General features: G+C 44.8%; 1 long non-coding RNA gene across 3 annotated transcripts in view; it reads left to right on the top strand.

Annotated features, from left to right (window-relative positions):
- Positions 1-19,368, top strand: part of LOC133279872 (uncharacterized) — a 25,107-nt gene extending 5,739 nt beyond the window's left edge. The window contains exons 1-4 of one of the 3 annotated variants that reach the window (XR_009747003.1): positions 12,015-12,078; positions 16,153-17,182; positions 17,292-17,452; positions 18,518-19,367. This is a non-coding gene — a long non-coding RNA (uncharacterized LOC133279872). Of the gene's footprint in view, positions 1-12,014; positions 12,079-14,916; positions 15,413-15,605; positions 17,183-17,291; positions 17,453-18,517 lie in introns of those variants that run through there. The other 2 variants (XR_009747001.1, XR_009747002.1) reach the window with 2 other exon arrangements.
- Positions 19,369-20,187: the final 819 nt, after the last annotated feature.

Here is a 20,187-nt window from a genome sequence, read left to right on the forward strand (position 1 = left end):
CCACAGGCCTTCATATCAGGTTTGGATGCTCCAAATAATTTCTTTATACAAACTTGACCTTTATCAGGTACAGGCACAGAATCACAACCATGCTCAATGTGTTAGCCCTTGTGATATGGTGTTGATGTTGGCTTATAGTTTTGAGCTGTAGGAGAGCTGACACAATGCAAAGCTTTTTTGTACAAATCTATCCATCAGCATGATTTTATACAGTGTCACTGCTTTGTGCTGCATGGCTTGGGACCTTCTGACCATCAGGGAGGATTTTCCTGTATTCCTGAAACTGTTCCTTTCCTTCCCTCCCCTCAATCATGAGGAAACAGTGCTATGTTTACACTGGCTTTACCCTGTGCCCTATACAATCCTAATACTGTTTACATGTGCACACTGCTATTTATCCTGTCACCTTCTCTTTATGCCCTATTCCCCAGTTAGCACCAGGCTGTAGAGGCATTGCCTGGGTCAAAAGCAAGCTATACGCATCTTGTTTATTTTATCCTATTTATTTTCAATGTCTGTTTCCCAAACCTGTATTAAAAAACAAAAACAAAAACAAAAGCAAAATGAAAACCAAACAAAAAACAGCTCACCCCAACCCCCCCCAGCAAAAACCAAAACCCCAAACTTCACTAATCAATTATATAGTATGCTATCTTAGCATAGAGAAGTATTTTCACAGAATTCAGTAATGACTCTTCAGTTCAATGCCTGAACTTAAAAAAAACCTCAAACCAAAAACCAACCAAAAAAATCCTCAAACTAAACCTCCCTATGCTCATGAATGTATTCCAGCATTACTCGAAAATAAGAGTAAAAAAGTGTATATAGGTACCCACAAAACTAAACCTTATTTTTGAAAACCATTGCTCACAAGTCTAATCTCAGATCTTGCCGTTCTCACCAGTCATGCAGTCACGACAAAGCATAAGTACATATCGTTAGTTCTTAAATGGGTGGGTATATATTCAATGAAATTCACAGTGAATATAACCAATTTAAATACACACAAAACACGTATGCGTGAAAGGTGCTGAAATACTCATTTGCTGATTATTTGCTGAGCAGTAAGACATGAAGCATTAGCAGACAGCCTCTTTGTTCTGGATGTGCTTCTAAGTTTGTCCCATGGCAAGGAAAAATCTTCAAGTGCTTTATGTTCAGATGGTTTTCAAGTGGTTCATGTTACATGAGAGTTAGCAAGGTGTTTTAAAAAGGGTATGAAAATAACTCTAGAAAGCCCAATTATTGTGAGTCACTGTTGACACAATGTGCATTGATGTGGCTGAAGAAGGAACAGAAGGGGAAAAAAACAGTAATTCTTTTACAGAAGGACTAGTTTTCTTCTTCCCAGTCCTTGTCTGAGTTGCCTGCTTACAGGTGGAAGATAAGCGATGACTGCCATCTCCTTTAACCAGCACATGGCAGAGACTAATACTTAAATAAGTGGAGAATTAACCCTTTGTTTTGTTTCTTATAAGCTGCGCAATATATAGTTGGATTGTTACATTTCATCAAGATAATACACAGCATTAGTAGATTTTGTGTCTAAGAGTACTTACCTGTAAGCTTAACAATGACTTTGTGTCTATGCTCCATCTATACTTTGTGAATGCTCCATCCCTGGCGGTGTTCAAGGCCAGGTTGGACAGAGCCTTGGGTGGCACAGTTTAGTGGGAGGTGTACCTGCCCATGGCAGGGGGGTTGGAACTTGATGACCTTAAGGTCCTTTCCAACCCAAACCATTCTATGATTCTATGTGTGTGATCCTACTTGCAGTTTGTTTTGCAACCCCCCAAACCGTTAATTAAAGAAACCTTGCAGGAACCCAACTTTCTTCAATATGCACATACTGTAAACCTTAAAATAGAATCTTAAAGTTTTGTATTTTCCATTTGAGGATCTGATTTTTAAAGTGTGTCCTGTCAGTGGGTAGCTCCTCTACTGCTCTGAAAGCAGAGCCTAGAGGAATTGGTCAGTTGTCAAAGGTGGTAGAGCAAACCTAGGTCTGGGCTCTGAACAGCTCACTTTTAAATCCTGGGCAGATACACAACCCCTTCTCTGCTGTTCTGATGGCTAAAGTACAAGTTCATGAAAAAGCTTCTTGTATGGTTATTCCTGCAGAGGGGCAGCCAGCATGGTTCAGGTAACAGCAGCACCATCTAAATTCAATTGGCACATCTCCTTTCAATAAAACCTGTAACAGAGCTGCTCCTTCACCAGTTTTGTGAAGAGTATCAGGGCTGTGTAACATGGGCTACAGCAGTCCATATGGCTGATATACGTCAATGTTGTTAGATAAGGTTACTGCTTCCATGAGGCTTGACAGATTGCACAAAGCAGCAACACTGGGTAAAACTGCATTCTGGGAGAAACAACCATTCTTCTCTGGCGTGGATCGTCATGCTTTGGCAACAGTTCAGCACAGGACACCTAATATTGTTCACCCAATATTCCACCACGCTAAGTACCATTAAACCACATTGCCAGTTCTCTCTGAGTACTTTTCTCCAGGGAGCTAAGACTTCCCAGCTTGTTTGTACAGCAGATATACTGTTATCTAAGTGAAGAGCTAAGAACTATCCATGTCCCTTCAAAGCTGAGCTGAAAGGCTCTGAAATGGGACCCTGAGGGCAGGAAACCAAGTGGAGCATTCCTGTGTATCTCTGCAAATCAAGAAGGAATCTAGTGTTCCCCCATCAGACTAAACCCTTCCACAGCATCTTTGCCTTCTTTGCTCTACTTGAAATGTTTCTTGCTTTCTTTTCTTTCCATATCTGAGTGTAAACCATCATTGTCCTTCTGCTTCTGGAGGATGTTTTTAGTATTTTTTAATTCCTCTGAGCTGCTGCAGAGTGAAAAAGGACTCACCCTGCCAGCTTCTGCAATAGCTATTTAGAACGCTACCGGAAAACAATAAACCAGATAAGGATGGATCAGTGTCCTTCCCCAGCTGCTTGCAGCTGCTCCATCTCCTCAAAGGTATACTGGGAATCTGAGAGGGAGGGCTGGAAATCAGAGTTAGAGAGAAGGGCGGGCAAGAAGGGATCAAGCTGCTACCAGCCACAAGGCCTGGAGTGAAGGGAAGTCTGGCAGACGGGGCTTGTTGCAACCTGGCCTTGAACACTGCCAGGGATGAGGCAGCCACAGCTTCTCTGGGCAACCTGTGCCAGCGCCTCAGCACCCTCACAGGGAAGAACTTCTGCCTAAGAGCTCATCTCAGTCTCCCCTCTGTCAGGTTAAAGCCACTCCTCCTTTGCCTCTCCCTACCGGCCCTTGCAAAGATGAAGGAAGATAATAGGAATTGGAAAAGCCCTTCAGTGTAGTTGAATACACACATAAATGTTCATGTATTGAGACAAGGAGGCACAAACTCACAAAATGAAATATAAACCTTTGTAAATAAGTAGAATCAGTTTTAAGTAATGTTAAGTTTGATAGCTTTGTAACGGTAGCAATGGAAAATAACTGAGGTGCATGATTCACAGACAAAAACAGTAGAGTGCGGCTAGAGAACATACTGAGAATTCTTGTGATGCGCGGATTGACTCCACAACTCATTAAAGTTGTAAACTAGGTATGCTTTTTATTCAGCGCTGAGACGCACGGGGATAATTCCTCAAAGTCATGCGTACCTCAGTGTTGTTTCCCTCTACATTTATTCTCTAAAGTTATATATATTCATAAGGTTGCACAACACACCTATACATATTCATGTCCTATCCCCGCTTCGTATTATAATGAGCCAGAAGGTCCTCTGCGCCTGCGCAGTGCCCTCTCTGGTCATGGGCAGGGGTCTGAAGATGAAGTAACTGAGTCTTCCTCCTCTGGGTAGGGGTCTTCAAGATGAAGTAAATGAGTCTTCCTCTTCTTGCACTTTTCACCTTTTTTAGTCTTTATGTGTGGTCTTAGAGTTTGGTCAGTGTCCCAGCCGTAAATCCTCTGCTTCTCCCCTTTATCAGTAGATTCAGGCGTCTGCTTATCAACAGGACCGGAGGTCTCTGTTCTGCTTAGCAGGCATTTACAACAGATAGTCCTTTTGTTTAAGCAAGCAAATTCCTCTAACCACCTTGTATAACCCCCCTGTATAACCCCCCTGTACAACCCCCTTGTACAACCCCCCTGTACTACCCCCCTGTACATTGGTCAACCCTCTGTATCAATCCCCTTTTTTTCTTTTAAAGTTAGTAAATTCTTTTACTATCTTATTCATGACAGAGCTATCCATGTTCCTTCTATCAATTTATGAAGTGATTTTGATATACACTGTATTATACAAGGTACAATCATAAAAGGCCTTGTTTCAGTATGTCCCTGAACCATCCAGTAACTCCTAGGTTATTTAACCACTCATCCAGTCTGCCTCCAACAATTCTAAGCTCTTGCATATTTTCCTGCAATTTTCGCAGCTTAGCATGAATTGATTCAGAATGATCAGATAAGTTCATGCAGCACATGCCTTCGAAATCCTCACAACCATGTCCATAGTTACCTTGGTCTTAGGGACTTTGCTTGACCATGTATTAAGTTATACAGCTCTGATTAGTCTTGTCAGATCCCAAGAGTTGGAGTAATTTAAGTTTCTTCCATTTGCGCTGATGTAACTGTCCAGTCGGTTCCAGGAGCTCTCTGGACCATTTTGATCACTGTGCTAGGATTTAGAATCGAGTCATTCCTAACCCATCCCCAAAAATCAAAGGGGTTCAAGTATGGTATACCAATTAGGCACGTTTGAAAGGGATTTTCCACCTGTGCCAAGGTCGGACAAAAATCAGTAATCCCAGTCTTGTTTGCCCATGTGAGCCAGACATTCGTATTTGAACCCAGTATTAAAGTTTCTTTTTCTATGACTTGGACCATGGTACAGGTATAGGGGATTAATATCAATAATCGCTCCGTTTTAACTATTCTACTTAACTATATATTTTGATTACAATTGCAACATCGTATTGACACCCATGAATCACTCTATTTTTTTTTAATTGTTTTCCCAGATTGACCAGAAATTTTAGGAGCTAAACTTCTCCCACTTCCAGAAGACTTTCTCCTTTAAACTGGGACCGATATGGTCTTCCACATAAAATTTTTACATAGGATAGCCTCTGGTACTCCAAAACCTACAAGGGAATGTTTCTGGCCACCCTAAAAAAACTATTCGTTAACACCAACAAATATTGGTAAAAAAAAATTTATTTGTCTAATTGAACTATGATATATAGATTCCTTCCTTCAATTTGTTCATATATATAAAGACTTGCTATCTCAATGAGTTTTATTATGTTCCTCCTGAACTACCGTCCAGAGTTGGTTATAGGGGATTATAATTCACCCATCAGGTATCTGAACCCAATCTTCTTTGTTTTCCTCTCCTCCTCTGAGATCTTCAATAAATTTTCTATCCTCCTTTGATTTTCTAGGTTTAGATTTCTCAATTGTTAGTTTGCCGTCAGGGATTAAGGGAATGAATTTAGATTGTTAAAATCAGCCAAATTTCATCTTGTTGATATCCTTGACAACACATAATAGCTACTTCCTCAGGTAGCTGAACAGCTCTCAGTAGTCGTAGCATGTTTATTCTGTTTCTCCTGTGTGTTCAAAGGTCCTCGTTCTTTCCAGATGGCACCATGTGCATAGACCACACCAAATGCATATTTAGAACCAGTGGGCTTCTTTCTGTTCCAGGAATGCTGATACAACACAGGACACTAGTACAGTAATTTTTGTCCCAAGGTAAATAAGCGGGCCTCTTCAATATTCATGACAACTGCTGTCACAGCTCGTAGGCATCCGGGCCATCCTTTGCTCACTTCATTCAGCTGTTTTGAAAAATACACCACTGTTCTCTTACAGGGTCCTAGTTTCTGAGTAAGGACCACCAAAGCTATTCCCTCTTCTTCATAGGAATATAGCCAAAAGGGTTTAGTCACATCCAGAAGTCAGAGCTGCAGCTCTCATTAGCTCTGCTTTTAAATTTCTAAAGCCCTCCTCTGCTGAATCAGTCCATTCCAAAGAGAGAGGGGTTTCTTTTAACAATTCATATAGAGGTCTTACCAGAACACCATAATCATGCATCCAAAGTCTGCATCATCCAGTCATTCCTTTTGTCTGGTTACCCAATAACCATTCAGTCCCAGAAAATTCAATAATTCCACCATTCACTGGACACATTTTTCCTTTGTTTCTGTGGCAATAGGTCATCCACATATTGTAACAGAGTCCCTGTCTGAGTGGGTGGTTTCATGATCCTAGTTCCAGTGTTAACTGATTTGAGATAATGCTGTTCACGTTAATTGGGTTTTCCTTACTGTGTCAGGATGTTCCCATTCGGAAGCAAATAAATTCTGGTTTTCTCTGGCCAATGGTAAGCAAAAGAAAGAGTCCTTTAAATCCAAGACGGCAAACCATTTCTGATTCGATTTAGTCAGTACGGATTAGCTATTACTGAATATCCTCTACAAATTTGTTGATTTCTGAGATCTTGAACCAATCTGCTGCTTTTCTTTACTGGCAAAATAGGAGTATTATATTCCAATTCACATTCATGATTTTTTTTTTTTTTAATTCCCTTTCCTGGAATTTTAGGGGCTATTGTTTTATTCTAATTGGGCAGGCCCCCCTTTTTATTTCTACTTTAACAGGCAAAGCATTTTTCGCTTTACCTGGAACTTCAGATGTCCATATTCCCAGGTATACCTGGATTAAGGATTTCTTCTATTTCAGGGAGGTCCTCCTGTTCGCTTTTTCTGTTGATTTAAACTCAAAACTGCAATTAATTGATTTTTAACTCTTTAATTCCATTTTGCCTTCTTTAAATGTTGCTTTTTTCCAATTTGTGCCTCTTTTTGCCTTTTTTTTTTTTTTTGTTTGATTTGGTTTTGGTTTTTTTCTTTTCCTTGGTGGCCAGTAGCTCCCACATCTGTAACAAATTCTTTTCCCTCTGAATTAACGCCGAATAAGTTGCTCCTGTATCCACTAAAATTCCACTTTATTTCCTCTGGTCTCTAGTTTTAATTTAATCAGTGGATCTACTAGGGCAGATTCCCCAGGTCCCTTGTCAGTCTAGTTTCAATTCAGCCACTGGAGTCGCTCCATGGCATTCTTCCCCCAGGGCAAAAACTCTTCACAGCACACACACACCGATCCGGTCCCATAGGAGAAAAACCCACTTCCCCCACCTTTGCCCGACATTCCTCCTCCACCAGTTTCAAAACATTCAACAACCCCTCAGTCCCGTCTATCAACATGTCTGTTCCCACTTGTTTGCCTGCCCCAGCACTCATCCCATGCTCAAACACAGGAGCTGCTCGAGCTCCCCTCCTTTCCCCTTTGGTTTTCCCTTTTTTCTTTTTTTTTTTTTTCCTTCTCGCGGCTGCTCACCCTGCTCTGCAGGGGTTACAGATGCCTGCCTCTGCAACAGCACTTCTGGTTTAATGTGAATGTGTTGCTTGTTGCCAGTGACAGAATCTCCTCCTCCTTATCAATATCTGATAGGACAGGTATAGAGGATGCTCCTCTCAGAGGGAACTGTGATATATAATTTTTCTATTATTTATTTTCCTGATTCAACTTTTAAACATTATTCTCCCAATATCACAGGCTGAACAACATCTCTTCAGCTTAGCATTCTGGTTTTCTCTGTCCTTTTCCAAAGCCAAAATTAGGTTTTTCACTTTAAGAAACCACCCGGAGTGGCAGACAGGATGTGAAATTAACATAGCTCTGCCAGATCCCTATCTGTATATAGTACTTCATCCCATTTTCCTGGCCACCTCAAAACCAACATTAATTGTAGCAATGTATTATAATTCAAAGTTCCATTTTTAGGCCATTTCTCCTGATCACAGAATTGTAGAATTAACCGGGTTGGAAAAGACCTTTAAGATCATAAAGTCCAACAATTACCCCAGGACTGCCAAAACCACCACTAAGCCATGTCATTAAAGGGCTCATCTCAATGTTTTTTGAACACTTCCAGGGACACTGATTCCACCACTTCCCCGGGCCACCTGTTCCAATGCTTGATCACCTTTTGGTGAAGAAATTTTTCCTAATACCCAGACTAAGCCTCCCCATGCCCAGCTGGAGACATGTCATTATGAGATTAAAATGTGGTGGTTTTGTTTGTTTTTTTTTTTTTTTTGGTTGTTTTTTTTAAATATCTCTCCTACAATTCAACCATTTTCATTGCTTTATATAATTAAATTCACTAAGAGTTACCAGACAATGGGAGCTGTAGCACCATTTTCTGGTGTCGTGGTTTAAACCCAGTCAGGTAACTTGTTCACTCACTCCCAGTGAGTGGTGCCGAGCTGACAACAATCAAGGTCCGTGTCCGTCTCCCCCCCCCCTGCACCGGGGCTCTCCCCTTCCCCGCTCCCGGAGGAACGGGGAGGAGGATCGAGAGAGTGCAACTCCTATGGGTTGAGACAAGAACAGTCCAGCAACAAATCACCACTGCTACTATCAGCTAAAACAATGATAAGGGAAAATAACAAGGGAAGAGAATACGATACCACCGGCCAAGAAAACGAGTTCCACCCGGAAGCTCCTGTCCTTCCGGGTAACTCCCAGTTACATCCTGGGCATGACGTGCTGTGGTATGGAATATCTCTTTGGTCAGTTTGGGTCAGGTGTCCTGTCTCTGCTTCCTCCCGGCTTCCCCTCCTCCCTGGCAGAGCATGAGGCTCACAAAGTCCTTGGCCAAACCAAAACATCTCTATCAGCTCTGTTCCCGAGCCGAAAGTCAAAACACTGCACTGCACCAGCTACCAAGGAGGAGAAACATGACTGCTACTGCTGAACCCAGGACATCTGGTCTGACAAATTTTAAATGAATAAATTATACATGTACACACTGCCATAAAGGATCCTCTACCTTAGGCATCAAACATCCTTAAAGAACTGCTATCAAACCCTAACACACGACAGACAGAAGGAGGAATCCAAGTCAGGGAAAATTCCATATCAAATTGGAAAAATGCTTAGCAGTCTCCAGAGCAATCCAAGTCTGGAAAGGCAAATCAAACACATATAGATGATGACCATGGGAAAGAGTCATTTCATTGACACACTGTTCTCTTTCCATATCATTCCTGAATGTTTATGGTTTGTTTTTTTTTTTTACGGATAAGCATATAATAAATAGGGGGCTAATACCTGTCCTCTGGTACTCAACTTCAGAAACTTCACACCAAAATCCCAATTAATACTTTCCCCAATCTCATAAACAATCACAAGCTTGGCAATTAATTTTTCAAAAGTAAGCTTTTTATACTCACAATATTTTTACAGATAGGAACATCACAGTCTTCATAAAAAAAAAATATATATATATATACCTGCACACAAGACCTGATATTCCATACGTATGCATCAAATACTCACCTTTACCCAGAGAAGTTTCCTATCAAATTTTACAAGTTAAAAATAACAGGGGTGTACATCATGCAAAATTACAGGAGTGGAGAATTTTAACTTTTAAGTTGGCAACAGTCTAACTAAAAACAGACATTGGTTACAATATTTTATCAACGTTTTCTTGTTTACCGAACCCCCAGAAGACCCTCCCAGTTCTTTCCAATATGCCAAAATGTAACCCAATGGGCTTTTCTTCAGAATTCCCTTATTTCGACCGGCTCCCATTTCAAACAATCTTTTACAAATCTATAGCTTCTCTTTCCTAGTGCTCTGCAAATGCACTTAAAAATATGAGAGCACCTACACACAAGTTTTATGATATTCTCATGGGTTCAGTAAAATAATATCTCTGGGTTCTGCAGATCAGCTCCCCTGTTGTTAGATCATAGTTTCGGTTCCAGCAAAATTTACACTAGTATCCACGGCAGGTTCCACTGTTAAGAAGTTACTATGCACCCATATGTGAGGCTACAAGCCTCTGGTACTGAGTGTAAAGTCCAGATCTCAAGAATAGGACTACAGATATTAGAGGTTATACTTCTGTTATACAGCCACTGGGGCGCAGAGAGGGAACTCTTCTTAACCCCCCATTAGCCACAGTTTACTTTTGTCTACTCCTCCCCCGCCGCTTAAACACTAATCTTTAACACTAACGACAGACATACACACGCACAAAGCACTTAGGCACAACACAAACCAAAGACGCTTCGTCCGTCTCCGGCCGCTCTCCGCGGAGAACACGGAACCGCGGATCAGGACTCCACACTCGCTTCGTAGCTGCGCTACGTCCCAGTCACACAGAAACACAAACACACATGGGATCCCACACACTCACACTGTGGTTCCGCCTTACCCTTCTCCTGCTTCTTATGGTAGCAGGTCTGTAATTTGAGATGCAGCGGAGACCTGGTGGGTTCGCCTACCCGTTCACCTGCTTCCACTATGGTCATTAGCAGATCCTTCCTGGCTCCCAAAACTTGGGATGCAGCGAAAACCCGAACTCACCCGATCCACCCTCAGGATCGCTAGCGGCCGCTCTACCGGTCGGCGAGTCCCCTGCTTGCAAGCCCTACCTGCCAAGGGAACTACGCTGTGCGCCAGACGTCTCTGCGCGCCTTACCAGCAGCCCCGGGCCACGCGTACGCCTTACAGACCCCCTGAGTTTCAAGCATACCGTTTCTCCGCAGCCGGCACAGGTTGTTGTTTGTCCTCGCAGTGAGCGGACGAGGAGCGGAGCTCCTCCAGGCAAGCGGCCTGGGGCGCCTAGGATGTCCGCCCCTCAGCCGATCCTGCAGCCGAACAGAGACCTCCTGCCTGGCTCGCCAAATTGATGCGCGGATTGACTCCACAACTCGTTAAAGTTGTAAAGTAGGTATGCTTTTTATTCAGCGCTGAGACGCACGGGGATAATTCCTCAAAGTCGTGCGTACCTCAGTGTTGTTTCCCTCTACATTTATTCGCTAAAGTTATATATATATTCATAAGGTTGTGCAACACGCCTATACATATTCATGTCCTATCCCCGCTTCGTATTATAATGAGCCAGAAGGTCCTCTGCACCTGCGCAGTGCCCCCTCTGGTCATGGGCAGGGGTCTGAAGATGAAGTAACTGAGTCTTCCTCCTCTGGGTAGGGGTCTTCAAGATGAAGTAAATGAGTCTTCCTCTTCTTGCACTTTTCACCTTTTTTAGTCTTTATGTGTGGTCTTAGAGTTTGGTCAGTGTCCCAGCCATAAATCCTCTACTTCTCCCCTTTATCAGTAGAGTTTGGTCAGTATCCCAGCCGTAATTCCTCTGCTTCTCCCCTTTATCAGTAGATTCAGGCGTCTGCTTATCAACAGGACCGGAGGTCTCTATTCTGCTTAGCAGGCATTTACAACAGATAGTCCTTTTGTTTAAGCAAGCAAATTCCTCTAACCCCCTTGTATAACCCCCCTGTACTACCCCCCTGTACTACCCCCCTGTACATTGGTCAACCCTCTGTATCACTTGTATAAGATAAACTGTTGTAGCTGACAGAGTTTTAGGTCCTTATGACCTTAATACAAAATAAGTGTAAGAAAAACAGGACAGAAAAACAGGCCGTGGGGATGGGGAGTATCTGGAACTAGCAGATGTCCAGGATGGGCTCCACGTAAACTAACTGATCAGTAGGACAGGATGATTGCTATTTTGTAGTGTTACTTGAACCAATTAAGCTGGCGTAAACATCTACTGTGCATGCTTCAAAGGCTGCCAGAAGTGATGAAGATTGTTGGAAGAAGTAAACGACCCTCAGAGACCACCGCATTTTTGTACTCGTGCGGGGAAACTTTCTGGAAAATGATGTAATTCATACGTAGCCTCATGAATATGCATATATGCCCAGTGACTATATAAGGGCGGCTTGTGTAGCAGTACGTGGACACACGCTAGGTGGAGCTATCCCCCGTGTCTCCCGGCGCTGTCGTAAAGAATACCTGCTTGTCAACTTGAAAACTTTGTTGGCAAGTTTGTTCCTAGAGTTTTCTCCGAATCAATTTGGCACCCCAGATGGGACCTGCTCTGCTCAGCTGCAGGACCCGCTGAGGACAGGGCTTCCTAGGGCCCTCGGGAGTTCTTCCCGGAGGGACCCTTTTCCTCATTCAGATCACTGTGGGAGCTGACAAGGACCATCTTCATAAAAGGTATTCTTCTCTTTTATATAGTCTGTAAGGTACTAAATTGGGTTGGTTTGGTAAGTGTACGCAAGGTTAGGAAGCCTTCCGCAAATCGAGATATGAAATCTGTTAGGTAAAGGCATATACCTGGCTGCTAGCGTCCGTTTGCTATACACCCACGAGAAGCAGGGGGTATCTTGTGATTTGGGTCCTACAAGACACAGGGGGTGTCTTGTGGAAATGGTTTGGGATCTTATTGATATTCGACTTATTTTGCGGCTTTTTACAGTGATGATTTTGGTCTTGTGATTTTAGTATTGGTGACAGGATGTTATAACTGTGTTATTGTTGGTTGTTTGATAGAATTTTAGTCTCTGTCTCAAGTGTTGTAACTGTGTGGAGCGTGTCTGTGGGAATCCTAGTGTGTGTGTGAATGTGAGACTGATAATGGGAAACCAGCAGAGTGGAGAGATCTTGAAAAAGAGTCCTTTAGGGTGCATTTTGGCACATTGGAAAGAACCGGGGTGGGGGGTGCGGTGTGTCTCCTGGGGGCTCAGTAAATAAGAAAATGTTGGTAAAATATTGTAACCAATGGTGGCCGTTGTATACTCTGGAGGATCAGGAGAAATGGCCTAAAAATGGAACTCTGAATTATAATATATTGTTACAATTAATGTTGTTTTTGAGGTGACAGGGAAAATGGGATGAAGTAATGTATGCAGATATATTTTTTTCACGTTGCAAAACCACCCGGAATGGCAGAAAGAATGTGGAATTAATATAGCACCTTCAGATCCTTTAATTTTAGCTTCAGAAAAAGAAAGGAAGCAGGCTGGGAATAGATTGGAAAGATCTTGTTCTGGTTGTGATACTGGGGAAATGTGTTTGAAACTTAAGAGCTGAGGATAACATGGTTGAGGATAGAATGGAGGATTATGTTTCCCCAAAGGTACTGGATCAGAGATCACCTCTGTTTCAGATGAAGAGCAAGAACAAAGTGTAGAGAAAATTCCCTCCACTCCTGTTGCCACCCATGTCCGTAATAAAACTAAGACTGTCCTGCAAGCCCCTCTTAGGGAAGCAATGGGATCGGAGGGGCGTACCAGGATAAAAGTGAATTTATCTGTAGGAGATTTGGGTAATTGGAAGCAGATTCCAAAAAACTATCAAAATGACCCCATAGGGGTAGCTAAGAAATTTGAGATACTGGTAAAAAGACAGGATCCTGATTGGAAGGATATAGATGTAATATTGGATGCATTAACAGAGACAGAAAAACAACTGGTTATAAAAACTGCTTGTACTCAGGTAAATGCTTAGATTACTGCAGGGGCGACAGCTGGGACGGTTGAAGATCATATTCCCCTTACAGCTCCAGCTTGGGATTATAATGATGCCGGAGATTATGCATCTCTAAAGAGATATCAACATTGGAATAAATAGGGGCTTGAAAATGCTATACCTAAAGCAGTAAACTGGTCAGTGCTGTTTGAAATAAGACGGGCGAAGGAGTTGCTGACAGAGTTTCTGGACAAGCTCGGAGAAACTATGTGAAAATGCACCACAATGGGTCCTTCCTCAGAGGAAGGAAATCAGGAAGTCCAATTCACCCAAAGTAGAAGAAATCCTCAATCAGGTATACCCAGGAGTTTGGGCATCTGAAATCCCAGGATATGAAATAACAGGAGGACAGAGAGAATTTGGAACCGCTAGAAAAGAAGCCAGTTTTCAAACTCCATGACCATCGACCGTCAAGGAGCTCCAGACATTCTTGGGAATGACTGGATGGTGCAGACTTTGAATCCATGATTATGGTGTTCTGCATCCTTTTTGCAGGAACAATCGACAGAACCACTAACACACGACTGCTTGGCCACTATAGAGACTGTATGTTTGAGCCAACCAGATTTGAAAGAAAAACCTCTGGAAGATGCTGATTCTGGGTTTACTGATGGTAGTAGCTTCATGAAAAATGGTGAATGAAAGGCAGGATATGCCATTACCACCACTTCACAGGAGATTCTCTACAGGAGAAGTGGAGCGGACCGCACCAGATATTATTGACCACCTTTACAGTAGTGAAGATAAAGGAACAACCTGCTTGGATACATTATTCAAGAATAAAGAAAGCACCAGAGCCAGAGAAGACATGGTGGATTGAACCTTCAGGACCCTTACATATGAAACTGCATCAGTCAGAATTTGGATTTATATGATAACTGGCATACAAGCTTGGGACCAAAACTTGTTACTAAAATGTTACCAAATGTTACTAAAATTTTTAATCGTAGTGACTGTTGGGTGTGTGCACAGTTGCCTAAATCAGGAGAAAATCCAGACCTTCCATTAATTGGCATTTCAATTCCCAACACTATCTCATGGAGGAATTTGTGAGTGAACACTAGTAATCTACATCTGAGGGAAAGGTTAAAATTTGGGGTAGTTAATCCTAATCCAAGTAAAAAATCTTATACCTGTGTACAAAGATGTATTACACCGGGAACCAGAGTAGGAGATCATGTTTGTTTAAATGCCACACATGTAGGTCACTATTCAAATTCCAATCACACTATTAATATAGATGGTATCGTAGTTCAGTGGTGGCCTTTTCTTGAAGAGAAAGGACGGTATTGGTTATGTGAAGAAAATGTTTATAAGACTACCCCGCAGCTGGAAGGGGGCATGCACCTTAGGTGCTGTGATACCCAATCTTACTATTATTGACATGTATCCTTCTGGAACCTGGATTAGAAGTTTTGCGAAACAGATTAAGCAAGGGTTTAACCCTATTGCTGAATGGAGCACCACATTTCATAGTTTTGTGAGATGGCTAATTCTATCTTTGGGAGTAAGTGAATTAGAGAAGGCAATTGTAAATATCCCAGCAACCATAGAGGAAATAGAAAGTAAAACTATTGATATAATCCAAGCGGAACAAAAAGAGATAACCAGCCTGTCTAAAGTGGTATTACAAAACTGAATGGCTCTAGACATGTTACTGGTTTCACAAGGAGGGGTTTGTTCCATAATCAATGAAAGTTGCTGTTTCTACATAGATCAAAATGGCAGAATTGAAACAGATCTGGAGGAAATTTGGAAACAAACTGAAGTATTTCATGAAATGGGCAAGGAGAATTATCCTCCTGGGATGATCATCCTCTGTCAATCCCCATGTCTCCTGGGGTTTTGAAGAAATATGGAAAAAGTTAACTTCATGGTTAGCTAATCTGTCCTGGTTGAGGCAACTAGTTGCAGGAATATTGTTTTAATATTGATTACTTGTGGTATGATACAATGTTCCTTCTGGTATTGTAAACGATCTATGATAAATTATGAAGATTGGAAGAGAAATGAAATCACAGTATCACAGTATCACAGTATGTTAGAGATTGGAAGGGACCTCGAAAGATCATCTAGTCCAATCCCCCTGCCGGAGCAGGAACACCTAGATAATGTTACACAGGAATGCGTCCAGGCGGGTTTTGAATGTCTCCAGGGAAGGAGACTCCACAACCTCCCTGGGCAGCCTGTTCCAGTGTTCCGTCACCCTCAAGCATCAAGTAGAAACAGGAAATTATTTCAAAAAGTCTCTAGATGATAATGGTAGTAAAGGATTTGCAAAAGGATTTGCGAAAGGACAGAAAAATGGGGGATTTGAGACAAAAAGGCACAAAATCACAAAATGAAATATAAATCTTTGTAAATAAGTAGAATCAGTTCTAAGTAACATTAAGTTTGATGGCTTTGTAACAGTAGCAATTCAAAATAACTGAGGTGCATGACTCAAAGACACAACTTCAAGCACTGCACATCCTGACCCGCCCCTGCCATAACACCTGCAGCAAGGAAATGGGCTGGTCCTACCATGGTGCTTGGCTCTGAGATGCAACCCAGAGGAGACAAACATGCAGGGACCACACCAGCAGCACCATCCCTGCTACACCACACACGCATGCACCATGAGTGTGACACCTCCTGAGCCATCAGCCAGGGCTGTGCCTATGGGGAGGACAGGGAGGCATGGGAGGTACTGTCATTACACTTACACTTGTGCCATCTTTACAACTGGTATATAAGTGGTTGGTTTTATTTCTCCCAAAGGTACAAGACAGTGTCCTCTTCAAACGCAAAGTGCAGGCTCTGCAGCCCAAGGAGTTCCCATGGAGAAGTTGTCACCATGGGCCTCCCAGGTTCTGCTTGGTCCCCTTCCAGACCACCAAGGAGATGTGAAGCTCTGTTAGGAACCTTCCAGCCTTGTGCACTGAACCACCATTTGCCAGGGCTCACACTGAGCTTCCTAGGATACTGAGCTGCTGCTGCTGATTCCACTCCTGATTCCTCCCTGTGCTGCTGTCAGTGCAGAATTGATGTCCAGTTTGGGACACAGGGCACAGCCAAGTCTGTTACCATCCTCTGTGCCTTTAGCAGACAGAGGGACCAGGCTGGACCCCCAGCTCCAAGGGGACTCTGTGTGAGCTAGGGACAGGGTTTGGACTGTCCCTAGTAGCTCTGGTGGGAAGAGCTAGCTCCTTCTTCCTCTCTGGCTGGGAACTGGGTCACTGCTAAAAGCTGGGGATGGCACCCTGTGGATCCACAGCCAGGGCCATTAGCCCAGCAGCAGAGTACTAGCAGGGTCTGAGCACCACCGTGGGGCTTGGTGCTGTTAGGGTGCTGCTGCTGTCACCACAAGGGGGATGTAGGTGCTGGCTAGGAGAGGTCCTGGGAGCGATGGGCCAGCTGGATGACTGTGCTAAGAGAAGGATCGTGGAGCTGCACAGGGCCGGGCTGAGTTTCCACAAGATCAAGTAGGTGCTGGAGCTGGATGACATCCACGTGATGCCGCAGGCAGTGTACCTCTTCCTCAAGTAGAAGAGCGTGGAGCCGGGGCTGGTGGCAGCTGCCTGGGACACGGACCAGCCGTAGCCTCCACTGCAAAGACAAGAGCCTAAGCTGCCCAAGCTGGCAGGTCCCTGTTCCCCTGCAGTGCCTGGCGGGGACCCACTGGTCAGCCAGGGCCCCGCAGCTGGCCCCGACACCAAGGAGGGCAACCAGCGTGTCAGCCCAACCTCACTGTGCTGGGGCAGTGGGCAGAGCAGCGAGGCCTTCCCCATGGGGCTGCCCCCCAGGAATGGTAAGGCCTGGCTCCCTCAGCAATGCTGGATCAGGGAAAGGGCTCCCAGCCCTGTGCTGGGTTGCCCCAGAGTCTCCTTTCAAGGTGTTTCTCTCGCTGTCCCTTGCAGGCGATGGCAGCTCCACAGGTGCCCTCTTGGCTCCAGGGATCATGGTCAGCACCCACCAGCCCCTCCCCAGCCAAGAGTGGCCGAGTGCACCCCTGGCCAGGAACCCAGCCCTCATGGTGAAGAAGCAGCTCGTGGACAGGACGATCATCCTGCAGTAAAAGGTAGGCTGCTGGGCAGCACCGTGGGGTGAGAGAGCCTGTCTGCGCCAGGCGGGAGCTGCGGTGGTGCTGCCCACAGGACACCCTGCACAGCACCCTGCTGTATCCACTCCATGCAGATGGATGGGGCAGGCTGCTGGCGGCAAAACAGTCTTGAAATACCTCCCAGCCTCTGCTACCTGCACTCTACAGCAATGCTCAATCCTGGCACTTTGGGAGCTTGCCTGGGAAGCCCCTCTGTTCTCTAGGGCCGTGGGGCATGCTGCCCACACAGCTGCTGTTCTTAGGTGATGCTGGCCATGGATAGGTCAGTTTTTGCTAGCATTGGCCTCCAACCTGCAGCTCACAAACCGCCTCTTTAAGGCTTGGTTTCAGTACCAGCTCAGGAGCTTCCCCAGCCCACCACAAGGACACTAGCAGCTGCATGACTTGGTGCTGTACCAGGAGATGAAGTGCTGTGGCAGGCCACAGTAGGCTGACACAGCTAGGACAGCCACCCCTGGGACATATCCAACTGCTGTAATCCCCATTGTGTACCCCCCTGCCTTGCCATGCCATGAGACCCCCAGGCTGTGGCCATGCATACACTGTCCCATAAGTGATTGCCAAGAGCCCTTCCAGCTGCTTGAGAGGACACAGGTTGTTCAGCACCCTTTCCAGAAGAAAAGCTCCCGTGGGGCTCAAAACCACATGTGGTCCTCCTCAGTGAGCAGAACAGTCGTTGCTTCAGGATACAATACAAGACATAGAGGGACTGTAAAGAAAACCCCAGGATGTGTTATTTCTGTCCCTGCAGAGAGCAAACGTGTGTCTGGCATTGGGACAGGAACAGCATCCACCAGTGGATGTCTAAACACATGCTGCCAGCATGCAGAGCATGTGGAGCTCTTGCAGAGCAGTAGCGGAGGGGCTGGGTGGGGATGAAGTCTAGAGGTCCCCAGCGAAGTGATGGCTTTCTCTCACACCTTGTAGTTAAGCACAGAATAAATCTTCCTTTTGCCAAATGTCATTGAAGGAGCAGCTGGCAATGTTTCACCCTCCCTTCTCTTCTGCTTCCCATTATTGCAGGTCAAAGATGACAGCACTCAGATGGTCCTGCTGAACCCTACGAGCCCTGGAAATCCAAGCCTTGCTTGGGGCAGTTCAGTACTTCCTGTTGCTCCCAGTTCCCATGCCATTGCTGAAAAGCTGGATGCTGTACAGACAGAGATCCCAAAGCTGAGCCAGGCCCTGCACATGCTGCTGCAGAGGCAGAGCCAGCTGGAGTGGCAGCAAGAGCACCAGCAGTGGCTGCAGCAGGAGGTGCTGGTGAGGCTGCAGCAGCTCAGCTCCACAGTGAGCCACATCACAGTGCCGGCCAACCAGCCCTGCATCCCCTTCAGCAACACAACCGAGCCCTCGCTCACCATGCCAAGCTTCAGCCAGTTCAAGATGGAGCTCATCTGACCTACTGTGATGCGAGCAACACTCTAGCAGTGCTATGCTGATGGTAGGATGAAGCTGTGGAGAAGAACCACCTCCCACAGGCTGTGGCTTAAGGACTATGGGGCATCAAGCAGAGAAGGTCACTGGTGGCTCTTGTCCTCAGGCCTGTTGGTTGAAAGGGGCTGCCTGGCACAAGAGGCATGGTAGTGGAAAGCTGAGGCCCCACTTTGTGCTGCCTATCCTGGCTGAGGCTGGCTGGTGGCCCATGGACTACGTGGGACTTTATGGACTTCAGCAGCACAGACAGGAGGCCCACAAGGAGATGATGCAACTAAGAGAGAAACAGCAGGGTCTCAAAGAAGATGCAAGGCTTCCTGTCATGAGGGTCAGTACCAGGATGATCAATCAAGGACGCTTTGTGCTCTCCCGCTGTGGGGCCTTGTTCAGTAAAAATGTACATATACCACAGTTCAGAAACAGTGTGGGATCTCTCTTCATTTTGCAAGATGTGCAGGGGGTGGCCTTGGTTCATCACCCAGCAGTGAATCTCGAGAGGAGGCAGAATGTGTCCTTTCTGTGCATCAGCCAAGCAGGCTTATTGCTTTCTGGTCACGACACTTAGCACAAGCTTTGTGTAGAAGGGCCTAGCCCGTTTCTTTGAACTCCTTGAGGCTGAGGTCAAAGTCTGTAAGTGTAAAAATAATCCACGTGTTTGCGCGCACACACACACACAGAGTGGTACTCACATCCTACCCACCCCCCCCCCCCCCCCCCCGGGTGTTTTCCAGGTCCCTGCAGCAGTCCCGGTCACAGTGACCCCCCCAGACACATGGCTGTCCCATTGCTGTGCTGGCAGCATTAGAATTCTGCTACCATCTTCCCGCGGTCACTCATTTCAATGTTGGTGTAGTTCTGGGGGTGTCTGAAAAGCAAAAGACAAAGGGAAATGTGAAATCTGTCACTCTGCTCTTTTGCACAACTAACCTGCATTTTCCTTGGCACTTGAAATGAAGAGGCTGGATCTGCCTTCAGCAGGCACGCAGTTTCCTAAGGTCTTTGTTAATGTTTTGGGGAAAACCAAGAGCAGAATTCCTGCCATCACCTGGCATGTGTACATCTACTTAAACCCACGCTAGTTTCTGAAACAGCTTCCCTAAACCTGACTTATGGTATTTCTAAAATGTCTTTAAAAAGTTACTCACAGTTTTCTATTCCCCAGATGGATTTTAAGGACTTTCTTCCTTTCTAACTCTTGTACATCAGATTAGTAAAAATGAATGGTAACAAATCACTTGGGATAGTTAAATAAACCA

This window comes from Pezoporus flaviventris, unplaced genomic scaffold (genome assembly GCF_033815535.1).
Source record: "Pezoporus flaviventris isolate CSIRO_AGI_PZ_B2104156 unplaced genomic scaffold, CSIRO_AGI_Pfla_v1 ptg000078l, whole genome shotgun sequence".
NCBI lineage: Eukaryota > Metazoa > Chordata > Aves > Psittaciformes > Psittacidae > Pezoporus > Pezoporus flaviventris.